The 22,754-nt window shown below is 42.6% G+C and overlaps 1 long non-coding RNA gene across 2 annotated transcripts in view; it reads left to right on the top strand.

Moving 5' to 3' along the window:
* LOC140601372 (uncharacterized) overlaps positions 1–19,627 on the top strand; it is a 54,165-nt gene extending 34,538 nt beyond the window's left edge. For both annotated transcript variants that reach the window (XR_012004386.1, XR_012004385.1), the window contains exon 3: positions 19,251–19,627. This is a non-coding gene — a long non-coding RNA (uncharacterized lncRNA). The remainder of the gene's footprint in view (positions 1–19,250) is intronic.
* The last annotated feature ends 3,127 nt before the right edge of the window (positions 19,628–22,754 follow it).

Raw genomic sequence — 22,754 nt, forward strand, 5'->3', positions numbered from 1 at the left:
CTGTCTTCATCCATGTCAACAGTATCCCTGATGTCATAAATTCTTGACTCATCATCTTCATTGCCAGACTACACATTCTTCCCAAACACGGCCACTATCTTCACATCTTTGCCTATTTCTTGCTCTACCCTTCTACTGGCCAGAAACTCATTCACCTCTGAGCTCTGAGGTCACCTCCTTCGAGAAGCCTCCCCGTTACATCTCCCTCTCAGTAGTAGGGGTTCTTCCCTGGCCATCCATACACTTCTTTTTAGCTCCACATTACTACACTGTGTTATGGTAAACTTCAATTATCTGTTTCCCCATTGTGACCAGGAGTTTAATTCATAGCAAAATGTGTCATGTATGGGATTTGGAGTTGGATAAAACTGGTTTAAAGTTTTTGCCACACCTATTACTTGCTCTGTGACCTTGGACAAGTTACTGAATCTTTCTGAACTTCTGATCCTTATCAGAATAATAGGGTCAGAGAAAACCTGCTTTGTGCGGCTATTGGCACATGTTAAGTGCTCCATAAATGGTAGCTATGTACTCAGGTTTATGAATCCCTGGAGTAGATAAGACCAAAGTCTTCTGGGTCCAAGCCCAGTGCCACACTACATGGGCTGGGGAAGGTATATGAAGTACAGAAGGCTCCAGCTCCTTGAGCCAACAGGAATCCAACTGTAGATCTAGAAATTAGAAGTTGCTTCTCCTGTCCCTTTGGAACCTTCAGACATTGGGGAAATCCCTTCACGCACCTCCTCCTGCCCCCACAGTGAGGAAGTCTAGGAATAAAGTACTGTAGGGGCAGAGGACTCAGATCCCTGGCCACTGCCTAGTCTCCTGCCCTATCCCTCTGCTGGGCCAACAGACAGTGAATCACTGCTGTCATCATCCATGACACCCACTGGTCTTGGAGTCAGTGACCCCACAACGTGAAGAAACTTTCCTTCTGAGAAGCATCCTCTCCAGGTTACCAAAAATTTGTCACCCCTCCTACTACCATTGCTCTAAACTTTATTTACTTCTAACCTCTCAAAGTGGCCCTTTAACCCTGATGCTACCTATTTGGTGACCTCATTTTCTGTGTTCCTGAGAAGAATCAGGACATGGATCAGAAATTGCCCTGATTTCCTCCTCCAGAACTGCAGTAGAACCATAATGGTAAAAGTGACACTGTCTAGAATTAGATTGGACCCAGATATGAGTCCTGTTATTAGCTGGGTAACCTTTAGCACATCTCCTAATCCTTGGCCATTTACCTGGGCCCCTTATTTGTGAAAATACGTTTTAAAAAACTTACCTTCAAAAAAACAAAACAAACAAAAAAACTTACCTTCCAGATGTAATAATGATTCAATAAAATAACTTGGTGAAAGAACCAGAAACCTTGTAGTTACCCAACAAAAAAACGGTTATTATGCATTTCTCCTCCTTTTAAAATATTGTTGTTCCTTCCTTTCTGTCCCTGAAGTTCCAGCTGTTGGATGGACATATCCCCAATAATATGCACCTTACACATGACATCTAGAATGCCCCAAGGAGAGTACATTAGCTTCCCACTCCACCCTTCAAACTACTAAATTTCAGGGATGCCTGAAATGGCTCAGCAGTAAGCGCCTGTCTTCAGCCCAGGGTGTGATTCTGGAGTCCTGGGATTGAGTCCCACATCGGGCTCCCTGCGTGGAGCCTGCTTCTCTTTCTGCCTTGGTCTCTGCCTCTCTCTCTCTAAAAACACAGATTTGTTATCTTATAGTTCTGCAGGTTAGAAGCCTGACACAGGTGTTACTGGGAGAAAATCAAGGTGGCAGTATGGCTGTGTTCCTTCTAGAGACTCTGAGGGGGGATGTCCTTTTCCTGGTCTTTTCCTGCTTCTAGAGGCTGCCCATATTCCTTGGCTTGTGACTTCATCTCCTTGACCTCTTTTTCTGTTGCCATATCTTCTCTGATTTACACTCTTGCTTTTCTATTATAAATATCCTTGAGGTTACATTGAGTCTGCCAGGAAAATCCAGGATCATTTTTCTTACCATTTTGAGATCCTTAATTCCATCTATAAAATCCCTTTTTCCATGTAAAGTAACATGGAAAAGTAAAATAACATGTTGGCAGGTTCTGGGCATTCTGTATACATTGATGTGGACATGTTTGGGGGCCAGAAATCTACCTACCACACTTCTTCCAGAATCCTGGGCCAGAATCATCAGGAATATTAGTGACCCCGTCTCCATCCCCATCCCCATCTCCTTTCACAGGAAATCACCCAATATAGTAATAGCAAAGATGTTTGGGGTCACGTGTCCCCTCTGATCCACTGGTGCAGGCTGCCTGGAGTATGGTACTAAGGACTGTGAGACTGTGTCTTGGATCCCTTAAGAAAGAGTGATCTTCTCAATTAGTCATGTCATCCGTGGTCATCAGAGGACAGAACACAGCAAAAGTGCTGTGCATCTCCATCCAGTATCTCTCACATCTGACCTCTCCTTCCCATGCCCACAGGCCTCCCCTGCTCTTAATTAGAACTGCATGTTCAAAGTACTGCAATAGCCCTTAAGATCAGAAATCTTTGCTCTGCCTGTGACCTTTTGCAGCATCAGTCTGCCTTCTATACATGACCAGATCTTTCAGAGCTGTGGTTTCTACATGTTGGTCCTTAGGCCTGTGCTAGTATAATAATGGGCTAAATAAAATGAGGAAAGTGAGAGACCTTGATATTTAAGTGTATTGAAGTACTGTTGACAACTCTCCTTTTTTTTTTAAAAAAAAAAAAAAAAAGACTGACCTTTCCTCTGAGATCATATCTTTTGGGAGGGGCACACAGAATAAACAATGATTTTATGAGGTAATGGGGACATAATTTGTTCTTTTCATTAAAGTCCTTGTCAAAATTCAAAGCTGCTTTCCTGAATTAAAAAAATTTATAGAATAACACCTAGTGCTCATCCTGTCAAGTGCCCACCTCAGTGCCAGGTGTTATTCTATATGTTGGCAAATTGAACACCAACAAAAAATAAATAAATAAATAAATAAATAAATAAATAAATAAATGCAAAAAATTTTGGCATCAGTTGTTCAAAAGAAAGGTCTACAGATAGCGGTTTTATTTTTTTTTATTATTATTATTTTTTTATTTATTTATGATAGTCACAGAGAGAGAGAGAGAGAGAGAGGCAGAGACACAGGCAGAGGGAGAAGCAGGCTCCATGCACTGGGAGCCTGATGTGGGATTCGATCCCGGGTCTCCAGGATCGCGCCCTGGGCCAAAGGCAGGTGCCAAACCGCTGCGCCACCCAGGGATCCCCCAGATAGCGGTTTTAAATCATAGCTCTGATCATCGAGCATATCAGGCCGCCTGCCCCCAATTCACTCTCAATCTGAAAATGCCCCCCCCCTTAATACAAATCAAAACTGAAATGAGCTACCACTTCACACCAGTCAGAATAGCTAAAATTAACAACTCAGGAAATAGCAAATGTTGGCAAGGATGCAGATAAAGGGGAACTCTCTTACACTGCTGGTGGGAATGCAAACTCAGCCATCAGAAAAAATGAAATCTAACCATTTGCAATGACGTGGATGGAACTAGAGGGTATTATGCTAAGCAAAATAAGTCAGTCAGAGAAAGTCAAGTATCATATGATTTCACTCGTATGTGGAATTTAAGAAACAAAACAGATGAATATAGGGGAAGGGAAGGAAAAATAAAGTAAGATGAAATCAGAGAAGGAGACAAACCATAAGAGACTCATAACTATAGGAAACAAACTGAAAGTTACTGGAGGGGAGGGGGGTGGGGAGTGGGGTAACTGAGTGATGGACATTAAGGAGGGCACATGATCACTGGGTGTTATTTGCAACTGATGAATCACTAAACTCTACCTCTGAAACTAAAAAAAAAAAAAGGGAAAGAAAGAAACAAAACAAAATAAAACAAAAAATTCTCTAAATCAATAGGCCCACATACTTAATAAATAATGGTAATTAATTAAAAAAATAAAAATGCCTCCCTTGCCTGTGGAAGGAAACTGTTTCACTCTTTATGTCCATCCAGGTTATAGCAGGTTCCCCAGAGGAGGTCCCCACCTGCTCCTTTGCCCTCCATGCATTCCCATAGTTGTCACATGGACCCTTCACTGTCTCTAGAACTAACCCCCCTCCACCTTTCTGGTTCACTTGGCTTGTTTCATGCCTTCAAACTGCCACATCCTCCTTCCTACACATATTCACCTGCTGATACCCTGGTGAGCTCACAAGGCCCATGTGGAACACTGCTTCCTTCATGAAGCCTTCCAGATTTCCCAGCTGCTTGCTATCTCTAACTCCTCACAGGTTCTTTGAATCTTCCCTGTGGCATCTACATCCTGGATCATTTGAGATTCCTAAACACAATCTCCAAAGGAGGAGAAGAAATGCATAGTGTTCACAAACACGACTTTCAGTTGGGAGGCTCTGAATTGGAATCTTGTCTGTGTTGCTTACTAAGGCAAGTGCCTTAATTCTCAGGCTTGGTTGCTCCATTTCGATGATGGGGTCTACCAGTGGACCATCTTCATACGTTTAATAAATACCAGGACACACTCCTTCTGTGCCTCCCAGTGTCCAGCACTTGGTCCAACATACTTGTGTCCTGATACCACATCTTGTCATTCCCTGCTTCTCTGGGCACAGGACTCAACTAGCACCTGTTGTGTGAATGTAAATGTGTCTAACCACAAAATACTCTCCAGTTTGCCAGTGTTTAAGAAAGAACAGAAAGCTACAGCACAATGCCCCTTCCCCTGGGAGCAGCCTTTCTCTCTACCCTTTCTTGGCTCTTATTTCTGCCTGTTTTCTGAGCCAGCTCTGCAGGCTTCCCATGGATTCTGGGAACCACTTGATAATATTTTTCAATAAACTATTTTTTCTATTTAAACTAGTCTGAGTCCAGAGGCACCTGGGTGGCTCAGGTGGTTGAGTGTCCAACTCTTTAATTCTGTTCAGGTTGTGATCTTGAGGTTGTGAGATCAAGCTCTACATCAGGCTCCACCTTCAGCATAGAGTCTGCTTGAGACTCTCTCCCTACCCCTCTGGCCCTCCCTACTGTTCACAATCTCTCTTTATTTCTTTAAAATAAATAAGTAAATAAAATTTAAAAAAAAACTAAGTCCATTTCTATTCCTTGTCTCTGGCTGACAAGCATGGATCTGCCAACCATGACAGGCTTGTGACACTAATATTATAACACTTCATGTGCCATGTGCACATGTGTTCAACAAGTGTGTGATGGCTATCACTGGTGGTATATGAGACAAGATCAGATACCAGAATATATTTTCATATTTCAGTAGTGTTATTGTGTTTAAGATGTAACAGAAACAAATATAGCTAGAATATAAAACTTGTGATTTCAAGGGTGTTAGTATTCAGAAGGAGGCTAAAATGGATAATTTCTATTTTAAAAATATGTCCAGGGGATCCCTGGGTGGCTCAACAGTGTAGCGTCTGCCTTCGGCCCAGGGCATGATCCTGGAGCCCCACGATGGAGTCCCACATCAGGCTCCCTGCATGGAGCCTGCTTCTCCCTCCCTCTGCCTGTGTCTCTGCCACCGCCTGCACCTGCCCCCCCGTCTCTCATGAATAAATAAAGAAAATGTTTTTAAAAATTTTTAATTAAAAAAATAAAAATATATCCATAACGTAGTGGCTTTTAAATTTTCTATTCACCAACTAAACATGCTACCAATGAGGGGATAAATACCCCACTGGTCTTGGTAGGAAGTAGCGCTCTCTGCGTTCCATTTCAGAACTGGAAAGAACCAACTACTCCTCTCTTGTTCCCTAGACAGTAAGGAGGGTGTGGGAATATGTTCAAAGACGGGCCAGTGGATGCTCCCCGTGAGGACTTTGAATTTGAGGGACTGATTCAAAGAAACAGCACCAAGTTACTCACAGCAATGGTGGCAGCTGTTATCCTAATCCCTCATGTTGAGCATGTTGAGGACATGAAGCACTGAATGTGATAGAGAACATTGAGGTAATTTGTCTAAGTCCACAGAGCTATTGAGGAGTAAAGCTCACTGTGGGACAAGACCTTCTGCCCACATCTCTCCCCTGGGCCCATGCTCCGCCCACCACACTCCCCCCTAGGGGAATACCATATCTATCATTGTCGGTCAGCCATGACATGAGCACTAATCCCACACATGCTGGTTCTAAGTTGGACTGTGAGCTGTAAGGTGGGAATCCAGAGAAGGAGCATAGGCTTCAGCAGAGAGGATTGACCCTGAGACCCAACAGACCCTGCCTGCATTGTTGAGCAGAATGTCAGGGGAGCAGGAGGAGTGACCCTGAAGACAGCCTGGGCTCATCTCTCCCACATAATACGGGCCATTTCTGGTGACTGTGGCTCTACCAAAGTGGGAGGAGGCAGTGCATATGGTAGCTTGGCTCCTCTGCCTAATTATAGTGGCTTTCCAGCTGTGTTTGCACCACCTTTTGCTTCTCAAAAAGCAGAGAACCACATTTTGCAGACTCTGTTGCAGTGAAGGTTCCAGATGTGACTTTAGTTCTGCCAATCAGACACATCCATGGGAGACTTGAATTTGGAATGCATTATTTGGGGAGAGCCACCCATTTCTTCCCTGCAGATTTTAGCAAGCGTGGCATGCTTCAGGTCCCCAGATCTGGGTGAGGCTACATGTTCTTGGAGCCAACAGCCACGGCAACCACTTCCTGATTTTGCACTGGGCTCTGGTGGTGTGAAGCTGGAGCCAGAATTTGTGACAGCATCTCCCAAATTGTGGCAGAGATGATGGCTCCCTCAGCAAGCCATCCTCCAGAGATTATTTCTGAATGCCCAGCGTAAAGCTCATTCCCCTATTTATTCCGTTGATTCTGTAAGCGTACAGTTCTTGATACGAAAACATTTCCCTATTAAATCAGCTGTATTAATTTCCTGTCACCTGTAACTGAATCCTGAAAAATAAACCAACATCTCTCCATCTTCCTTATCTCTGTGCCTGCGTGTATTCTCAACTATGTGTAAAAATCCTCTTGCCCTGATTCTGTCTGGCTAACTCCTACTTCTACCTCAACATTGGCTCAAATATCACCTCTTCCTTGAAGCCTTTACTGCCTATTTCTAGTATGGTTTAGTTCCTGTTCTTCTCCATTCTCATGCACTTTCTCTCTCTCTCTCTCTCTCTCTCTCTCTCTCTACCTTTCTCCCTCCTTCTCTCTCTCTCCATCTTCCCCTTATCCTTCCTTTCATTCATTTTTCATTTCTTTCACTTACTCATTTATCGCACATTTACTAAGCACTTCCTACAAGACTCTCATTGAGATACAAAAATATATAGGACACAGCCTTTGCCCAGAGGTTGCTTATAGATTAATCAGAGGTTCACAATTAAAATGTAGTTTGGCAAGTGCTATGACAGGGTTTATCCAGGGTCTCAAAAGACCATAGAGACCATAGAAAAGAGATACACCTTGTGGCCACAGGATGACACACTGTTTCCCTGAGGGCCTGAGTCCTTAGTTGAGCTCCAAAGTATGAGTAAAATTAGCCAGGGAAGCTAAAGAGGAATAATTTTCCAAACAGAAAGAGCAGTCTGTGCAAGGACAGACCTTGGATGTGAGAAAGAGCATCCTGCGGGGTGGGGTGGGGGCTGCAAGAGGTTCCTGATGGCTACACTGTGCTGTGTGTGTGGGGAACTGTGACCGCAGCTGGGAGATGACCTGAGGATTGGCTGAGCCCCAAACGTGAAGTATCTTGTCTGTGCTAAAATCATATGGGAACCGTGGAAGAAAAGGCATAAGACCACCCAGATGTAGCAGTCTGGACCAAAGTTTAGGACAAGGCAAAACTGTGGTAAGGCTGCTGGTGGGGAAGTCACCTACCTTAGCACCACAGATGAGGAGACAAGGGTCTGAACTATGGTGCTGGCCATCAGGATAGATGGAAGTACCTAGAAATACTTAGGAGATCAATTCACTAAGACTGAGTGACTACTGAATGTGGATGCAACACGTGAAAGTAGAGGGACAACAGAGAGCAAGGATGTTCTTATTTGGGGGCTTCGGTAACTGAGAAGAGAGTACAATCATTTACTAAGAATAGAGATACATGAAGCAGAGGGAGCAGATTGTTTCTGAAGGTAGTGGGGTTAAATGAGCTCAGTTGCATTGTGTTAGCGATGTAAATGGGCCACCCAAGGTGGGGGTGTCTAGTTGGCAGATGGACCCACACACCTGGAAGTTAGAAGAGGAGACTGCTCTAAATATAAAAATCTGTAAGCAATAGTCGAAGCCTGAGAGAGGCCTAAAAGAGAGTGCAGAGTGCAGGATAAACCAGTGCTTCAGCACAGAGTAGTTTGTAATGTCATTTTTTTTTATAATTTTTTATTTTTTTATTTATGATAGTCGAGAGAGAGAGAGAAAGAGAGAGAGAGAGAGGCAGAGACATAGGCAGAGGGAGAAGCAGGCTCCATGCACCGGGAGCTCGACGTGGGATTTGATCCTGGGTCTCCAGGATCGCGCCCTGGGCCAAAGGCAGGCGCCAAACCGCTGCGCCACCCAGGGATCCCATGTAATGTCATTTTTAAAGACAATTGGTTCTCCCTACTGCATTATGAACTATCACGTTTTTATCTTTGAGTCTCTGTTTTCTACTACAATTATCTTGAATATAGTAAAAGCTCAAAGGGTAGTAACAAGTGAATCAATATCGATTTACCTACTTTTAAAGGGAAGGGCTTTAACCATAGTTAGAAAAATACGTCTTCTTCATTACCTCAAGTGACTTCTTCATTATCTCAAGTGAATAGAGCATGAGGACATACAAGACTATAGGATTCCTGATAAAGGAAAATCGGGCAAGGGGGCAACCATCTGGGCTCAAGTGGCATTCCTAGCACCCCAGCCAATCAGGGCATCAGAGAGGATCACAAGAGCCCAGGGCTGTTCTTGGGGCCACCTGCACTGAGGAAGCTTCCTCCCCTAAATCCTAGTCCTCATTATCAGTCAGTTAGCTCTTTCCACTGGGTATTGTTCCTGGTCTTCCTCTAACCTTATTTAGAGACCTATTAAGAAAGTAAATTTCCTGTATTTACTAACCCTGGTAAAGTAAAGCTTCCTTTTCTTTGCTGTAAAAACATCTCCTCTAAGCCTCAATGAATGTCATGTCTGAAGTGCTAGCCACTTCCCTTTGCTCAACTTCAAGAACACCATTGTTTCCTGAGTGGCATGCAAACTGTCTTACCCTAGAGGTTGCCTCCATTCCCACACAGTAAGTGTCTGCTCTGGTTTCCAGTAGTTCAGTGACCTGTGAGACCTGTGGGGCCTGTGGCAGGAATTGTAAGTGTCTGTCCTTGGCCTTGGGGTCAAAAAGATAGAAAAGGTCATGCAGTGGCCATAGCTTTCTCAGGGGGCTATAATGGGAAAGAATTGCTGCAAAAACCCTCACAGTTATTTTGCAAAATCACACATCCCACAGTGATGGTTTGCAAACCCTAATGTGCTTTCTTCCATCTGCTATTCAACAAAATTATTTATTCTAATAAGCATTGATTCTATAAAATCTATCTTGGCTTACTGTCGACACAACTCCCACTGCACCCTCCATTCCCTTTGAAGGACACAATTTGTGACAAATAAGTTCCCACTTCCTCCACACACCCTCTACTTTCCAGCTAATAGCCCTATTTTTCTCTTTCACAGCCTGTACCATCATCCAAAAGTTTATTGTGTATGTATTTGCTCGAGTGTTTATCTCTCTGTCTCTTACTACTGGAATATAAATTACTTTTCTTTAAGATTTATTTATTTATTTATTTGAAGGAGGAGGGGCAGAGGAAGAGGGAGACAAGCAGACTTCCTACTGAGCAGGGAACCTCATATTATGGCCTGAGCTGAAATCAAGAGTTTGACACTTACATGACTGAGCCACCCATGTGTGCCATGGATACATCCCAATGCCCAAAAGAGTATCACACACATAGCAGGTGCTTGATCATTATTTTTTTTTTTTAATGAATGATTCTCTTTCCATTCTCTTTTCTAAATATTCCCCCAGTTCTTGTGTTGACTGAACCCTGGCTGTCCTCTAGGGACCATGCTTTCCCTGTAGCTTTCTCAAGGAGAAAGAACCCAAGCCCCCCCTACACCAGATATTTCAGAGCCAGGAAGTTGGGACCAACATTGGGTCACCTTTCCACTGACATCAGATTGTGACATCTGCAACCTTTGTTAAATGAACAACCAACAAAAGCAAACAAATGAAAACCCCAGCCCTTTTGAAGTTTATACCATCTTGTACCTCTCTTTGTAGCTTTCAGCCACTGACTTCCTTATCATTCCCCTCCATTTATTAAATATTTGGTACTGGAACCAAGTCCTTTTCTTTGCCCTAAACCCCAAGGGACCTTGACATTATTTGGATGACCCACACCATGACCTCTCAGGCCTTTGACTTTCTCACTTTCAATGACTTCCACTTCTACACTTTTTCACCCACCCTCATTGCTATACCCTATGACTTATCATTTATCATAACCTCTTCACTTCTGAAAAGTTCAAGCATCTTACTCTCTGACCACAAAGACAGACTTTATGGCCTGTTTTTCCTTTCTTCCTTTCTCTTTCTCTCTCCCTCTGTTCCCCCATTCTCCATCTTTCCCACTGCTTACTTTTTTTTTTTTAATTTATGATAGTTACACAGAGAGAGAGAGGGGCAGAGACACAGGCAGAGGGAGAAGCAGGCTCCATGCACCGGGAGCCCGACGTGGGACTCGATCCCGGGTCTCCAGGATTGCGCCCTGGGCCAAAAGCAGGCGCTAAACCGCTGCGCCACCCAGGGATCCCTCCCACTCCTTACTTATTCAATCACCAGAGACCTCTAGTCCTTTGACCAACTCAACTTTGTTCTATCATCTCCTCCTATCTTCACTTCCTTCCAGCCCCTACTTGGACCATTCTTTTGTCAATATTCCTCTCACTGTACAGCCCTCTGCTCACCCATTGCACTACTTGGCAAAGCTCTGGATCTGTCCAATGTCTGCCTCCTCATTCTGATTCTACATCAGAGCCGAGAAGCTTGGGAGAACATGGCAGATCTGTACCATTGCACCTTCATGATAGCCAACCAGCTGTCCTTTATAGTTGCTTAGCATCCTTTTCCTGTTTCTTATAATTTTCTAGCTGTCCCATCTCCACAGAAAATATTTCAAATCTTCCTTACTTTCTTCAATCTCCTACCTAATTTCTTCTTCCTTTTTATAACAAAATAATGGAAACTGGTAGAAATACTTTCTCAACTCCCCATCAGCCCACATTAAAACCCATTGAAACTTTCTTCATCCTTTCCTTTTTCTTTGATCTTATTCAAGGTTAGTTCCTGGATGTTTTAGCTTTGGGTACCAACCCACTCATCCTCCTCAAGGTTCTGACATTACCCACCATTCTTAACTATTGAGTGAGCACTCTGTGTGCCTGGCCTCATGCCAAGAGCTTGGCATGCATTAACTTACTCAATCTTCCCCCAAATGGGGGAAGGCTATGAGGCTATGATGAGGCGCTCACATTAGTATACACCCACTTTATTTCCCCAAGTTTACATCAAGTGGAAGGAAAACACTCTATGTTCCTTATTCCACTATCATTAAATAAAATCCTTTTTAAAATTCTTCCATTCTGCTGTTAAAATTAAATCCAAGGGTCTGCTGTTTGCTTATCATACAAATAATCTTGCTAGAGTGCTAGTCCTCATAACTAACAAACAAAAAAAATCCCAGCAATATGGGAGGTATCCCCTCTTCCTTACAGCTTCAGGGGGACAGATACAGTTCTGCAGCATAAACTACTTCAAAGAATCCATTTTAAGCAACATTAAATCAAGAACAGCCACAAGACTATCACTTTTGTTCTACACATTATGAAGACCTGTATGAATATTCATTACTGTCACAAACTTTTCTATTCTTAGTTAAAACAAATATGCCCTTGCAAGTATTATTTGAACAAGCAGGTCTTATAAAACACTTCAGGGTTTAGAAGTTATGTAAAACTAATCCTGATAAAAAAAAAAAACCTATAGCTTTAATTTGTCTTAATTGGCAATGTGTTGTTGTGGTGGTTTTAAAATATGCCCACACATTCTTTAAGACATTTCTCATTAGGAGGTGGAATCTAATTTCCCTCTTTTTCAATATAGGTTGACAATGTTAGTGATGCACTTCTAATGAATAGAATAATGCAGAAGCTATGCTGAATGATTTTTAAGCCAGATCATCAGGAATTATTCAGCTTCTGCCTGGCTCTCTTTCTCTCTCAAGATACTCACTCTTGGAACCGAGTCATCATGTGTGGGGAAGCCCACTCTGTGTGGAGAGGCCATATGAAGGTAATTTGGCCAATAGCCCCACTACGGTCCCACCAGAGAGCCAGTCTTACCTCCAAACCTGTTAGTGAAGGAGCCATCAGATGACCCCAGCTTTTACCTTTGAGTTCCCTTAGCTGATGCTGGGTGGATCAGAGACAAGACTGAGCCCTGTTCAATTGCAGAATCACAAGCAAAATAAGATTGTCCTTTTTTTTTTTTTAAGCTACTAAGTTCCAGGATGCCTTATTTCATAATAATAGATAAATAAAACAATCACCTTGGAAATAATGCTGAAAAACATTTCCATATCTTTAAATGGCATAAAGGCTTAAAAGATTTCTTGTTAAATCTGAGGAAGGTCCTTGGCACTTTTCTTTTCTCCCAGATGCATCATCGAAAGAAATGGAACTCCAATAAAAAAAAATACAAAAAAATAAAAATAATAAAAATAATAAAAAATAAATAAAACCGGTATTGCACAATATAAAAAAAGAAAAAAGCATATGACTCTGCTATATAATTTTTAAAATAACCTCAGTATGACAATTTCATTTAGTGTACTCACAAGAGAATGAGCAGAACAGGAATTTAGTCACCCAGACTTACTCCAGAGCTCACACACTTACCTACAAACCCATCCTCTCTCTGCCCCTTCCAACCCATCTTTCTCTGTTAGCTCCTTCCTCTCAGCTGTTTAAACCTGTCATATCTTGAAAAATTCTTCCCTTAGCCACATGCCTCCCTCTAGCTATACCCATCTGTCTCTCTCCCCTTCACAGCCAAATCTATTAAAGAAATTGTCTCTACTCATTGACTCCATGTTCTCACCTTCCACTCACTCCTGAAGACCCTTTATTTCTCTTTTGCTCTACAGTCACCTAGCTCCTAGATCCAATGGACACTTCAAACTTTACCAGCCTTGATGTACTGACAGTGTTTGACACTGTTGATTCTCACTTTGAAACCCTTTCTTCTCTAGATTTCCCTACTTCATGTCTCCCAATCTTTTCTCTACCTCTTCAGGCCTCTCCTTCCAACCTTCCTCTGTGTCCTCCACATCTCCAAATCCCTCTGTCCTAGACCATCTTCTCTTTTAAACTAATCTTTCTCCCCATTTTACTCACCCCACAGATTCAATTATCTCCTTTATGCTGGAGACTCCAAAATTTTAATCTCCATTCCAAATTTCTCTCCTGAATACCAGATCTGCATAGATAGCTGCCCACTGAGCACCTCTATCTGGAGTTCACACATACCTCAAAATTCAACTAGTCAAAAGCAAAGCTTATCATCTTTTCCCCAAAAACTGCCACTTTCTCCTCTATTATTCCTTATGTCAGTGAATGAAATTGCCATCCACCAATAGAGTGGATGCCAATAGAGATGCCAGGGGCACCTGGGTGGCTCAGAGAGTTGGGCAACCAACTCTTTGTTTGAGCCTAGGTCATGATCTCAGGGTCATGGGTTCAAGCCCCACACCAGGTTCTGCTCTCAATGGGGAGTCTGCTTGAAGATTCTCTCCAATTGCCCTTCCATCCACTCTCTCTCTCTCTCTGTCTCTCAAATAAATAAATAAATAAATAAATAAATAAATAAATAAATATTTTTTAAAAACTAGATCTACTACCCATCAGTAGAAACATCCATCAATAGACAATAAAATAGAAATTTGTTAAACCATCTCAACAATTACCCCTTCATTCTGCACACAATAAATCACCAAAATCTATCAACTCTACCTTCTTACTATACCTTAAATCCATTCACTTTCCTCAAATCTCCTTGACAATTGTTAGACACTCATCTCTCAATTGGATTAAAGGCAAAAAAGGAAACCACTTGAGAGACTGTGCCAATACCTGTTCTTCAGCCAGATGCCAGAAGCAGCTATTGGACGAGGCAAATCGAATCATGTTATCCCTCTGTTTGAAATTGTCCATAGGGAATCCATGTTGTCCTCCTGTTAAAGAGCAGGGTTTAGCATATATAGCCTTAATAAATTTCATGATTTGGCCCCTATTTTCCTCTGAGCCACATCTCTTGCCTCACTCCCTTTCCTTGTACTCCAACCACTTGTGGTTCCTTGGAATGAATTAGCATAAAGCTTCCTTTTTTATTCTCATCAGCTAGAAAGTCATTAGAAATACTGTTTTTTTTTTTTTTTTTTTTTTTTTTTTTTTAGTACAGGTCACTTTATTGTCAATTACCATAACATTGTCATAATAAATATTCAAGTCCGTGATATCAAAATGTGAGTGGTGTCTTCTAGAGCCATGCAGCATAAAATCTGCACATCCATATGAGGTGATGTTAGCAGTTTTGTGCTCGTTTATGAATGTATAGGAATAAAAATGCCAAGTCTCTGCCCTTTAGGAGCTCACAGTCTAGTGCCTTGTAATAAGAATATTGATAAAGGGTCAAGCATTCATCTACCCCCAGCAGTGTATTTAGAATGAGTGGGTATGGGCTTCTATTCCCATATTCTCTTGTCAGGACCTCGGGTTAGTAGCAGGAGCTCCTATCCCTTTGGTTAGAAGGTTGGTCAGGCCTACAACGTGCCACCTACAAGGTAAAATACAAGTGTACCCGAGGACAACACAGTAAGGAGAGATACCCAACTTCCAGAATAAGAAAGGAGGTAACATCAACCTTGAACTCTCACCTAAAAACCATGTCCCTAGCCCCCAGATTAGCCAATCTTAGGCAAAGCACCTCCTGCCCCAGTGGAGTCTACTCTAGTGAATTCTCAGAACCAGGGCTTCCCTGAATTTCCATGTTGGTCACCCACTTTGCCTCTCACACAAAGTGTCTGGGGGAAGTTACAACTAATGAGCAGCCCCTCATAATGAGAATGATTTTCCATGATCTTCTATGACTAATGAGCCTGAGCAGAGAATGACATTTTAGGTCACATTTGTGGCACATGTTTTTGTATAGAGAGTTATGTTCTGATTCTCAACTTCCTGTTTTAGTTATTCCCTTTTTTGTCATGGAAATATACACAGACAGAGCGCCATGTCCCCCGACTGGGATTTACTTCTGTGGGGCTGATTGTGGAGGAAGTGAAGTTTCGTTTACATTGGAGATCCTCAGAGACTTCTGAAATATCACCCACCAGCTCCCTAGAAATTCAGGTTTCTAGGCTTAACCCCATAACTCTGTACCAGCTGGTTTGAGATGGGAACACAGGAGTCTTCATTTTTAACTAGCTGATCCTGATATAAGTGGTTAAGAGATTTTGAGACCCTCTCTTACTCTGAGAACAAACTATTATTTAACCTAGTAAGCATGCAAATCTATACTACCTACAAGGTGATCAACATCCTAGGAGTTGTATGATGTGAGAGAGAGATAGTCTTGGATGAGGATCAGCTACCAGAATGTCTGTGAAGGAATATCTTAGGAAGATACTCTTTGATCTTCCTTTCAGTTTGAATCTATAGCCTAGAATCATCTCAATCCATTGATTAAGTCCTCACTACATGATCAACAATGAATTCAAGATTTGAGAGTATGAGGTTGAGAAGGCTACAAAGTCAAAACCTATAGATATCTTCTAACAGAATCTTTTTTTATTTTTTAATAATAAATTTATTTTTTATTGGTGTTCAATTTACCAACATACAGAATAACACCCAGTGCTCATCCCGTCAAGTGCCCCCCTCAGTGCCCATCACCCATTCACCCTCACCCCCCACCCTCCTCCCCTTCCACCACCCCTAGTTCGTTTCCCAGAGTTAGGAGTCTTTATGTTCTGTCTCCCTTTCTGATATTTCCCACACATTTCTTCTCCCTTCCCTTATATTCCCTTTCACTATTATTTATATTCCCCAAATGAATGAGAACATACAATGTTTGTCCTTCTCTGATTGACTTACTTCACTCAGCATAATACCTTCCAGTTCCATCCACGTTGAAGCAAATGGTGGGTATTTGTTGTTTCTGATGGCTGAGTAATATTCCATTGTATACATAAACCACATCTTTATCCATTCATCTTTCGATGGACACTGAGGCTCCTTCCACAGTTTGGCTATTGTTTCTAACAGAATCTAAAGTAGGATTCAGTAAATACAAATAGAAGAGAGAGAAGGAAGAAAAAGAGAAGGAAGGAAACATTGAAGAACAGCATTTCTATCTTTATCATAATATTGGTAGGGCACCAGAGGTCAGTTGGTTTGAGGCAGGTGGTATTTACCTATTTCAGAACCCATTCCTGGGGCCATAGGCCTTTTGCTTTCTGCTATTCCTTCTCTTCCTTGGATCTGTTCCTCTCCAGCCTTAGTGATTTGCCTTAACTCCTACCCTCACTTCTACCAGTCTGCCTCCCACAGATAAGAGCTCTAGTTGGACCACACTTCCCTCTGGACATCCTTCCAAGAGCTAACACTCTCCTTGGGTTCCCAGTTAGCCTTAGAACCACTAAGCAGGATAAAGAACATCCTAGAGGGCTTGAGCAACATGGCTTTCCCATTTTCCTTAGAAGCATCAAGTGCTGGACCCCACTCATTTCTGTATCCTCCATGCCCAGCACTGCACTTGAACACAATGCGTACTCAGTAATGTTTGATGAATGAATGAGTGAATGAATGAATAAGAGTTTACTGCCCTTTGAATTTCTTGTGAAGGCAGGGTAACATGAAGGTCAAGAGTGCTCATTCAATCTGGGTTTAACCCCTCCTTTTCTATTTCAAGTGACTTTGGGGACGAATTTTTTGCAGTGCTTCCCATTAAGAGGTGGAGTTTATTTCTCCACCCACATTCCCTTAAACCTGGGCTGGCCTTGTGAGTCACTTTGACCAGTAGGATATGGCAAGAATGACAATATGAGTTCTAGAGCCTAGGCTTCATGAAGGCTTGCAGCTTCTACCTTTCCTCTTTTGAACAGCTGCCCTAAGATTTGTCACATAAGGAAGCCACTCTAACCTGATGGAGGACAAATGGAGGAGAGCCAAGGCCCCCAAACAACAGTTCATATCAACCACCAGACATATGAGTGGGACCATCTTGGATCTTCTAGACCAGCTAACCTTCAGCTGAATGTGTCCAAACCCAGGAAAAATCGGCAGAGGATGCACCAGCCAACACACAGTCATGAAAAATAATAAATTGTTGTTTTAAGTTCCTAAGGGTTAGATTGGTTGTTACATGGCAATACGTAACTGAGATACCATGAGAAGCACTTTAGACATTGACTAGGAGTCCTGAGACCCCATCCACTCCTACCAGCTCCCCTGGAAACTAGACCCTTCCTCCACTACTCCTACCCACTACCAACCATTCCTAACAAATCTGGGAAAGTGTCCTGGTGCTATTCTTCATAGGGCCTGACCTCCAAATTGGACCATGTTGAGAATCCTACTTGAGTTTCTTGGGACTGAGCACCATAGTGACCTGAATAATGAATATTCAGCTTACTTGTTCATCTATTCCCGTATTTATTCAGCAAATGTTGCTAAGTGCCTGACACATGTTATAAACACTTTTGCATACTCATGATATATAAACAAACAAAACAGATTAAAACTTCTGCCCTGTATAACTTGTATTCTAGTGGAACAAAAAGGAAAAAAGTAAAACAAATAAAAACTAAATCATAGAGTACGATAGAATATGATAGTATTATAGAGGATTCGGGAGTGCTGAGATGCGGGGAAGGGTACATGTTGCTATTTTAAATGAAGTGATCAGGGTAGCCCTCGTTGAGGAAGTGAGACTTCCACACAGAAGGCTAGTGCAAAGGCCCTGGGGTGGCATCAAGGCTGGAGTGTTTGTTTTTGGAGAGCAGTGAAGAGCTTGTTGTGGCCAAAGCGGAGAGAAAAATGTAGGAGAGTAAATCAGAGATAACTGTATTAGGGTTCTCCAGAGAAACAGAACCAATAGAACAGATTAAATAGACAGATGATGATCATGATAGATAGATAGATAGATAGATAGATAGATTATACAGAAATACTGAGATACAAAGATATAAATACTCATATCAGCCCATATATATCTATTTATCCATGGAGAGAGAGAGAGAGAAAAAAGAAGGATTTATTATAGGAATGCACTCATACAATTATGGAAGCCAAGAAGTTCCACAGTCTGCCATCTGTGAGCAGGAGAACCAGGAAAGCCAGCGGCAGAACTCAGCCTGGAGTCCAAAGGTCCTAGAACCTGGAGCTTCAATGTCCAAGGGCTTGAGAAGATGGATATCCCAGCCTGAGAAAAAAGAAAATTCACCTTTCCTCTGTCTACTTCTTCTTTTGGGGCCCTCAGTGGATTGGATGAAGCCCACCCACATTGGTGAAGGCCATCTTCTTTACTCATCCTACCAATTCAAATGCTAATGTCTTCCAGAAACACTTGCACAGACACTCCCAGAAATAATGCTTTACCAGCTATGTGAGTATTCCTTAGCTCAGTCAAGTTGGAACATGAAACTATAATAATCCATTTCCCCCATAAACCCATGAGCATTCGTTGAAATAATGTTCTCTGTAAGATGTCTAGAAAATACTTAGCTAGGAGATACCCAAGTCTCCAGTTCTCTGAGTAGACAAGGTCATGGTGGCTGTACTATTTATTTGTTTGTTTGTTTGTTTGTTTATTGATTGATTGATTGATTGATTTTCTCAGATCTTATGGCCATGGGTCCTCAGAAAGTATCAGTGGAAGATGCTCCAGTGAAGAAGGGCTTCTGCCAAAACTCCAGGCTTCCAGGCTTCTTTGTCACTCTACTTTTATGATCAGAGCTTAGGGGTGTCCCAAAGGGGTTGGAGGGGACGACTGCAGGAGAGGATGATTCACTGTAGCATCTCTGTCACCAGGAGAAGGAATCAGGTGTATATGTTTTGCTCCTTCACACATATACACAAGAAATAAAATTGATATGTGTTCAATATCCATCTTTCTTCCTTCCTAGGCTCCAAGCTTCTAGAGCACCTAGAAGGTTCTAGGAAACTTGCCAGAAGGAAGGAGCATGCAGGGCTTTGTGACGTCTCCCAGTGATTTGGATCTGCACTCACACACCATCTGAGAAGGATGCAACTCTTGTAAGTGAGGCAGAGATTTGGTGCACGGGAGTTAACACACAGTGAATACTAAATGTAGGAGGAATTAAATTTAATTGTTCACAGCCTCAAAAAGGCAGTGAAGAAGGTTGATCTTTGTTGCCACCTGCAGCCTGAAGGCTTCACTGCAAGCTGTTGGCCTCAGAAACGGGCTCCAGGACCAGATCCTGGATTGCATGGAGTTTGTGCCTTTTAGGGGCAGAGATTGGAATTTGCTTTAAGGATAGACTTTGTTTTGGCAGAATCACTAGGGAACATTAATAGTTACGCAAATGTAAAATCCAACCAGCAATGTTATCAAATAACTCAAATGCCAATGCTTCTAAGATGTTAACTTTCCTGTTTATGCTCATTTTGTTCATTTTTGTCATGCTCATTTATGAAATGGTCATATATTTTAGCCAAATGGTATCTAGGAAAATTTAGCTCCCATTAGAGTCTTCTTTCTCACTTTTATTTTCCTCCCTGATTCCAGATTTATACCTCCCTAAAACTGCCTTATGTTGTGGAGCCTGTGGAGTTTGTGTCAAATGTTTTGAGCCATTGTTTGTAGGGGCTATAATGTAGGAGTGGGATCATGAGATGAAAATTGGGGTCAAAAGGTAAGTGTCCCTAGATTTTAAATCCTGCTTGGAATGACATATGGGTTACAGGAAACCCTGAACACATTATTCTCTTGTATAAAGTTGCTCCAGAGCTTCTTGGAATAAAGACAAAGTCCTTTATCAACAGCTGCCTAGCTGTCTAGCACATCTTGCAGGCACACATAGAGCACACACACCCAAACATTAACGCATATATACAACACACAAATGTACACATGTGGACACCGGTTCACACGTGCATACATGCACACCATCCATATATACGCACATGTACATGCTTATGAGCACACACATACATGTGTGTACTAACTAACACACACATGCTGCCACACTCAGGACTTCCTGAAGGCATGTGACTGTCTCCTCTGCCTGGAATATCTTGACCTGCCCCCACAGCTCCTCCTGTCCCTCACCTGGCTGGTCCCCATGGATGCCTCACTTTCTCTAAATCCTTTCCTAACCCTCTTGAATGGAACCATTTACTCTCCCCACCAGCCTGGCTCCCTGGTGCTACCAGAATGAGAGGTTACTACACTGTTTTCCAATCACTTGTTTCCTAGCTTCTGGCTCCCAACTACCGTTCACCCTGAGATGTAAATAGTGGCTGAAATGTAAAGTGTGCCTCTCCCAGAAATTTACACAGTAATAGCTTTGATTGGCTGGGGTTTTTTTTTTTTTAAGATTTTATTTATTTATTCATGACAGATACACAGAGAAAGGCAGAAACATAGACAGAGGGAGAAGCAGGTTCCCTGTGGGGAGCTCAATGCGGGACCCGATCTTAAACCCCAGGATCATGACCTGACCAGAAGGCAGACTCTCTATCACTGAGCCACCTAGGAGTCCCTGACTGGGTGATTTTGGAATGAAACCTTTTTTGTGGTCACCAGGGGGAGGAAGAATTAAAAAACAAAGTCTTGGGAGTTGGAGGAAGAACATTCCTAGCATCTCTGAACTGTATTTATCAGAAGTTACTTCCATTTCCTACTCTTAAATTCCAGTGTCAGAACATCCCATCACAATTCATAACAGAGCCCTGCAGAGTTTCAGTCCAAAGCTCCTTGAGTGCTGTTTGGAGTGTCTTCTAGTCATTCTGTAGAAAGCAAACAACAAAACGTGTTGTTTTTTATTCCTAACATCTAGTTTCCCCATACTACACGATCTACACCTTTAAAGGATAGAGACTGTGTCTCCTGAGTTTCTTTCAACCTTTTCATCTCCCAACCACTAATAAAGAATTGACATATATTAGAGGCTCAAAATGTGTATTTTTTTCTTTTTTACTTAAATAGAGAAATTGATCCAATTTACCTTTCTCTTATGAACTTTGTCCACAACCATCTAGGCAAACCCAGTTCTTCTCCCATTTGTGGACCCTGTGCCAAGTTGGGTCAAATTGAGTTACCATGAGTGAAGGGGATAGGCAAATATGGGGAGGTGACAGGGGCTAGACAAACCTTGGAACCAAAGCACCAAAGCTGATCCCAGGGCAGTGCCAAACAGAAGGCAGGTGGGGGAAGTGAAGAGGAAGGTGGAGGTACTGCAGCCCTAGTAGCAGCTGGATTTGTCCAATGTTGACCTCAGGGGGTCAAGCTTAAAATCCAGTCCTGCTTTGGATGAGTTTTCCAGGTCTCCTGGATAAGGTGTAACCTCCCTCACAAGGCACTCATAGCCAGGCCCTTCCTAACTTCTCTCTTTTTTTTTTTCCTTCCTAACTTCTCATCTTAATTTTTGACAACTCCTCAGCCACAAGCCCTGGGGGCCAGCAGGTGGTGTCCCACCATGCCCCAGAAGTACTAGGAGCTCTTTTCCATCATACCTCTCCAAATTGTTCTGTCTGCCTAGAAATGCCTATACCCACACTCTCTGCCTGGAAAACTACTCTTTCTTTGAGACCCAGACTAAGTGCCCTTTCCTTTTGGAAGCCCTGTCCAGTCCTCTCTGCTAACCCCACCTCTGTGCCGCAGTGGGGAGCATCCACCTGGCTACCATATGGCTCTCCTTACACTGTATCTTGAACAATCCACAAGACCCAAGTGATCATCCACTAATCTATTGAAGGCATTGTACTTCTGCATCATCTTTGGTGTTCTAGCAGCTACTCTGGATACTGATGACCCAAAATTTAACAGAACATGCCCTCTAAAAGCACAGAGTGGTCTCAACACATAAACACAATAGTTATGACATGGTAGCCAGGTGATAAAATAATTGGGGCAGATGCAGGCCCTGGAGAAGCAGGGTAAGAATCTAAACTCATTAAAGGCATAAGGCCAACATGTCTCTCCTCTGCTAAATCCATTCCTATAGGGGTACCTGGGTGGTTCAGTGGTTGAGCATCTGCCTTTGGCTCAGGTCATGATCCTGGGTCCTTGGATCAAGTCATGCATCAGACTCCCCACGGGGAGCCTGCTTCTCCCTCTGCCTATGTATCTTCCCCTCTCTCTGTGTGTCTCATGAATGAATAAATAAAATCTTTAAAAAATAAATTAAAAAAATAAAATCTTTCACATAGCTACCTTTCACACTTAAAGATAAACTGAAGCCCTCACTTTGCCTTTAAGACCTCCATGACCCAGTCCCTGCTGGTCTTGCTCACCTCCTAATTTTCTCCCTTGTTCCCCAGGCTCCAACACCCCTGTCCCCCACTGCTATTTGAACACACCAAGCCACTTCTGTCTAGGACCCTGTATGCTTGCCACTCCTCTGCCCCATCACTCCCAGTCCCCCTTGCTCTTGTCCTTCAGCCTC

This window comes from Canis lupus, chromosome 12, assembly GCF_048164855.1.
Source record: "Canis lupus baileyi chromosome 12, mCanLup2.hap1, whole genome shotgun sequence".
Lineage (NCBI taxonomy): Eukaryota > Metazoa > Chordata > Mammalia > Carnivora > Canidae > Canis > Canis lupus.